We start from the raw sequence: 7500 nt of genomic DNA on the forward strand, positions 1-7500 counted from the left end.
ACACACACACACACACACACACACACACACTGCTGTGGTTCTGCAATTCCATACATAGAGCCCATAAATCCTATAAATGATTCCTTAGTTAAAAGGCTGTGAGATGGAGGGAATGTTTCTCCTGAACGTAAAGTGAAGACAAATAATAAAAGATTTTTAATGATAAGTTTTAATTCCGGAAAATCGACTCGCTGAAGCGGTAATGGACCGACTGCGTCTGTTACCCATGATTCCGTTCCAGATCAACATCAGTGTTAGGGTTAGCCTCAGTGTCTGCTAGCGAAGTTCCACCTCATGCTAGGCTTGTTGCCATGGTTACACTCCTGACACGAGACACGCATTAGACACTACAGATAAATATTAATACTTTTTAATACAAATTTATTATATTTTTGATAATATTATTAATCAGACTGATTATTGCTCACAGTCACAGAAACTGTTTTCTTTTCATATCTTAAAAATAATAAATAAAACAAAATAAATAAAATGCTAGAACGTGAACAACTGTGTCATATAAAAATAAATAATAAATAAATCAAAACTGCTTAAGAAAGCAAGAAAATAACATTTAAACAAATAACACATAAATTCAGTTGTTGAATAAAATAAAAGACAATAAAATAAACAAGAAGAAATACGAAAAATAAATCAACAAAATAAAGATTCTGTAAAAAAAATATTCCTGAAGCGGTCAGATCGAGCTGCAGGACCGAGCGATTGCCCGAATCCGCTCTGTTTTCTTGAGTGAATTTTTGTGTAGAGTATCTGAAGCCGGCGCTCGGACACGTGATGAGGGGATCATGATGTCGCTGATGACATCACTGAGGACGTCAGCTGACCGTGTCCTGAGCACTGACCGTGTTCTGTAGGAACAATCTAAATAAAGTTTCAGTGGTAAAAAAAAAACCCGTCAGGACTCGGATGTGTGTCAGCGAGCTTGGCAGAACGCTCTCCTGTAAGACAGAAGCTCGCGGAACAGTTAATTAAAAATGTCGCGGCGATACGGCCTGAGTGTTACAGTAATAACCTTCTCAAAAAAAACAACAACCACAGGAGAACTGTCTGAAATGTAGCCTGAGGAAAGAGAGGTGTTGTGGTGGAACCTGCACTGCTACAAGAGTGTGCCCTGACCACCTGGAGGTGACGGAGGTGAGGAGACTCCAGGAACGTCCATGCTGAGGAACCGGAGCCGCTGGAGCAACACCAGGGGACTAAAAGAGGAGCCTGAGGGAAAGCGGAGAGCGAGAGCGCTGCTCGTCTCGCTGGCGACAGAAAAACCACTCGCAGCCGCAAAGCTGGAAGAACGAGTCCGGCGGATTCCAGGAAGGACAAACAGCTCGATTCAGACAACCGCAAATTCCTCCGACACCAGAACAGGAGGCGGAGCTTAAACTCTCTACAAACATTACATACATTAATCACCAAAAAAAAAACCTACAGCAACATTTTAATTTTATTATTATTTATTTTTGATTATTTTACTGTAGAAATCAAACTCCATCAAACATCCGACGATTAATTTTTACAACGTTTATAAATCATCAGTCTGACTCTGAGATACACTGCTGGAAAAAACACAAATACAGTGAAATAAACAAGTAAACAAACAAAAGGGGAAAAATGAAAGTTAGTGAAAAACATATAATAATAAATGAAATAAAATAAATAAGTGTTAGAAAGTGAACAATTGTGTGACAAAAAATAAAGAAATAAAAACTGCATAATAAAGCAAGAAAATACCATTTAAAAAAATTAAATCATTAAATAAAATAAAAGACACAGGTTTAAAAAAAAAAAAAAAACACAATAGATTAGAAAATAAGTCAACAAAATAAAAATTCTGGAAAAAGAATTTCTGAAGCGGTCAGAGATCCAGCTGCTGTTCACCAATCAAAAAAGAGGAATATTAAATATTTTCTATTTTTCTAAAAAAAAAAAAAGTAGACATTTTATTACATTATTAATACTGCTAAAAAAATAACATTTATCTGTGTGAACAGTAATGTTCCTGTTAGTCTGTGTGTGTGTGTGTGTGTTTGTGTATGTGTGTGAGAATTAAAAAAGAGAGAAAACAAAAGAAAATATTGACAGAAAAGCACTAAGGTGAAAATATAGTTTATATATACACACACACACACACACACACACACACACACGTTTTCACTTGATGTTAGTTTCACGGCATCTGATCTGCAGCTTTAGGAGTCATATTGGAATTCGGCGTTCCGGTTTGCGGCAAGCGGAATATCGATATCTGAAAAGCCACAGACCTGCAGCAGATTCCGAATGTGCTTCAGTGAGGAGTTTATAGTGCAGAGGCATGTGCAGCTCAGTAACACACACACACACACACACACACACACACAGCGGCCTGCTTCATCACGGATGCAAAAACCGTTTACACAGGAACTTCAGCATTCATAAAAATCCACTTTGTAAAATCTTCCTCTTCTCTGCTGTGGGTGTGGTCATTTCCATATAAGGAAACTCACCACTGTCACCTGGTCACTCCGCATCATACAGCTGATGAAGAGTTGATGAAGAGTTGATGAAGAGTTGATGAAGAGTTGATGAAGAGCTGAAGATAAACTGATAAAACTAGTTTAAATGAATTACTTTCTTCAAGTCTGTGTAAGCTTTACCTTTTATGGAGTTTTGTGGGCGTGGCCAAATGTCATCTATGTCTGACTGGTGTTTATTAGAAACAGAAACATCTGGAACCTCCAGGTTTCCCCAGGAGCATAAGGAAAATTAATAAATAAAAAGAGAAATGAAGCAATTAAACACACACACACACACACACACAAACACACACACACACACACACACACAAACACACACACAAACACACACACACACAAACACACACACACACAAACACACACACAAACACACACAAACACACACACACACACACACACACAAACACACACACACACAAACACACACACACACAAACACACACACACACAAACACACACATAAACACACACAAACACACACACACACACACACACAAACACACACACACACAAACACACACACACACACACATAAACACACACAAACACACACACACACAAACACACACAAACACACACAAACACACACACACACAAACACACACACACACAAACACACACACACACAAACACACACACACACAAACACACACATAAACACACACAGGAATCACAGACTGCAGAAATATGACATCATTAGTATTCAGCAGAAATATTTAACATTACCATAAGTCTAAATGAGAAGTGTGTGTGTGTGTGTGTGTGTGTGTGTGTGTTTGGATCCGGCAGAACAAGCACAAAATCTGCAACTGGAATAAATATACAGTATAATTTTAGTGGAAATGAAAAAAAACAAACAAACGAATCAATAAATAGAGTGACATCAGAGTATTGATCTCTCTCTAAAAATATTATCAATTTTATTGCTATTAAATTTATCATTTTATTAATGAATATATTCATAGAATATTATTAAGTATAGTTAGTAAGTAAAGATCTGTATCTTACACACACACACACACACTAAATGTTTCAGCTGTTTTTCGGATTTGTTTTAATTTGTGCAGGCTCGTACTAACCGCTCGTTAAGTGTGTGTGTGTGTGTGTGTGTGTGTGTGTGTGTGTGTGTGTGTGTAAAACATCTGCAGACATAACTACAGCTCAGTGACGGTCATTGTGAGAGCTCAAGGTTTCTGGACACGCAAGGTCAAAGAGATGCATAGAAACAAACATCACACACACACACACACATTAACTCACACACACACACACACACACACTTTAACTCACACACACACACACACAGACATACACACACACACACACACACTTTAACTCACACACACACACACACTTTAACTCACACACACACACAGACACATACACACACACAGACACACACACACACTTTAACTCACACACACACACACACACACTTTAACTCACACACACACACAGACACATACACACACACACACAGACACACACACACACACACACAGACACATACACACACACACAGACACACACAGACACACACACACACAGACACACACTTTAACTCACACACACACACACACACACTTTAACTCACACACACACACAGACACATACACACACACACACAGACACACACACACACACACACACACAGACACATACACACACACACACACACTTTAACTCACACACACACACAAACACACACACACACAGACACACACACACACTTTAACTCACACACACACACACACACACACACAGACACACACACACACACACTTTAACTCACACACACACACACAGACACATACACACACACACACACACACTTTAACTCACACACACACACACACACACACACAGACACACACACACACACACACTTTAACTCACACACACACACACAGACACATACACACACACACACACACAGACACATACACACACACACACACACTTTAACTCACACACACACACACACTTTAACTCACACACGCACACACAGACACACACACACACACAGACACACACACACACTTTAACTCACACACACACACAGACACATACACACACACACACACACACACTTTAACTCACACACACACACACACACAGACACACACACACACACACACACATACACACACACATACACACACACACACACACAGACACATACACACACACACACACACACTTTAACTCACACACACACACACACAGACACACACACACACACACACACACTTTAACTCACACACACACACAGACACATACACACACACACACACACACTTTAACTCACACACACACACACAGACACACACACACACTTTAACTCACACACACAGACACACACACACACTTTAACTCACACACACACACAGACACACACACACACTTTAACTCACACACACACACACAGACACACACACACACACACTTTAACTCACACACACACACACAGACACACACACACACTTTAACTCACACACACACACAGACACACACACACACTTTAACTCACACACACAGACACACACACACACTTTAACTCACACACACACACAGACACACACACACACTTTAACTCACACACACACACACAGACACACACACACACACACTTTAACTCACACACACACACAGACACACACACACACTTTAACTCACACACACACACACAGACACACACACACACTTTAACTCACACACACACACAGACACACACACACACTTTAACTCACACACACACACAGACACACACATACATACACACACACAGCTTGTTTTTTTTTTTATATATATTTTGACTTGCACAAGGTATATCTGTAATTTCCCAGTCAGTTTTTTTCTTCTTTTTAGTCTGGAATCATCCAGGTGTGTGTGTGTGTGTGTGTGTGTGTGTGTGTGTGTGAAAGAGAGAGAGAGAGAGAGAGAGAGAGAGAGTGAGAGAGATTGAGAGTGATTAGTGAAATATGAGAAGGGATTAAATCGACTTCCCTCTCTTTACGCTTTATTAAGCTCGTCCCTGGCGCTGCACTTTAGCGGCATCTCTTTATTGTTATTTCCATTAAGCTGAAATGTTTACGTTTAAAACGTCCTGATCTTCATCTGATCTTCATCTCAGTGACCAGCACTAAACCATCTCCTGTCCTAAAACCCTGTACATCTGCACACTGCAGCCTGGTTAGTTACTCAGGATTTTACTTCACTTTGTTCCTTTTAGCTGAAAGTGAGCGAGACTTTTCAGCTCGTCGCGTGTCAGAGGCTCGCTAAGAGGTTTTTATTCAGAAACGATTCACTCCACAGGAATTTACCACAGGATCTCTCCACACAGAACCTCTCCACACAGAACCTCTCCACACAGAACCTCTCCACACAGGATCTCTCCACACAGAACCTCTCCACACAGAACCTCTCCACACAGGATCTCTCCACACAGAACCTCTCCACACAGAACCTCTCCACACAGAACCTCTCCACACAGAACCTCTCCACACAGGATCTCTCCACACAGAACCTCTCCACACAGAACCTCTCCACACAGAACCTCTCCACACAGAACCTCTCCACACAGGATCTCTCCACACAGAACCTCTCCACACAGAACCTCTCCACACAGAACCTCTCCACACAGAACCTCTCCACACAGAACCTCTCCACACAGGATCTCTCCACACAGGATCTCTCCACACAGAACCTCTCCACACAGGATCTCTCCACACAGAACCTCTCCACACAGGATCTCTCCATGGCTTCACTCAACGCTCCATTCTCATTAAAGTCTCGGTTTTAGTCGTAAGAAGCTTTTGTTCAACATGTCTGAGAGAAATGCTGACATTTCCGGAGGTTTCTGTATTGTTTCCGCTGTCTGTAAAACTCCTCACATAATTATGCTAGCTGCCAGATAGCTAAGTTTCCCTTCAGTGTCTGTGTTTGTCCGTTGCCTTCATGCTATCGTTATAGTTATTCACTCCATCACTGCGCTGCTGAATTCTGCCTTCTGATTGGTTTAGATTAATGTGTTTCCATAGCAACAGCTTCTTCACAGAGATGTGTACAGCACACGCTCCACTGATAATCAACAGATTACTACAGATTACACACACACACACTCACACACACACACTCACACACACACACTCACACATACACACTCATGCACACACACACACACACACACACACACTCACACACACACACACACTCACACACTCACACACACACACACTCACACACACTCACACACACACACACACACACACAAACACACTCACACACTCACACACACTCACACACACACACTCACACACACACACTCACCCAACACACACTCTCTCTCTCTCACACACACACACACATGCACACATACACACACACTCTCTCTCTCACACACACACACACACACAAACACATTAACTCATACACACTCACACACACACACACACACTGGGCATAACATGGTTATTACTCAGACAGGGTGTGTGTGTAAGCTATTATTGTTATTATTCAAATAAATAGCTTTAAACTGAGAGTAAAGTGATGAGATTCACTCCTAGAAAGCGTGATGATTGCTTGTGTGTGTAAATGGTAGTGTGTGTAAATGGTGGTGTGTGTAAATGGTGGTGTGTGTAAAAGGTGTGTGTAAATGGTGGTGTGTGTAAATGGTGGTGTGTGTAAATGGTGGTGTGTGTAAAAGGTGTGTGTAAATGGTGGTGTGTGTAAATGGTAGTGTGTGTAAATGGTAGTGTGTGTAAATGTTGGTGTGTGTAAATGTTGGTGTGTGTAAAAATCCGGTTTGATGAGCGTCCTGCCTTGCTGACTCACGTCATCTTCACGTGTCACGTGTTAAACCAGGACGTTTTGTACATGTTTCTGTTTCCTGAGTGCAGAATCGCTAAAATAACTGACTGCTGTTTTAAGCTTATTTCCTGCATGCAGGCTAATGTGTGTGTGTGTGTGTGTGTGT

General features: G+C 41.1%; 1 protein-coding gene across 1 annotated transcript in view; it reads left to right on the forward strand.

The window, feature by feature from the left end:
• The window catches only part of ar (androgen receptor), a 165042-nt gene that overhangs the window by 36067 nt on the left and 121475 nt on the right, over positions 1–7500 (forward strand). The window lies entirely within an intron of this gene.

This window comes from Hemibagrus wyckioides, linkage group LG28 (assembly GCF_019097595.1).
Source record: "Hemibagrus wyckioides isolate EC202008001 linkage group LG28, SWU_Hwy_1.0, whole genome shotgun sequence".
Lineage (NCBI taxonomy): Eukaryota > Metazoa > Chordata > Actinopteri > Siluriformes > Bagridae > Hemibagrus > Hemibagrus wyckioides.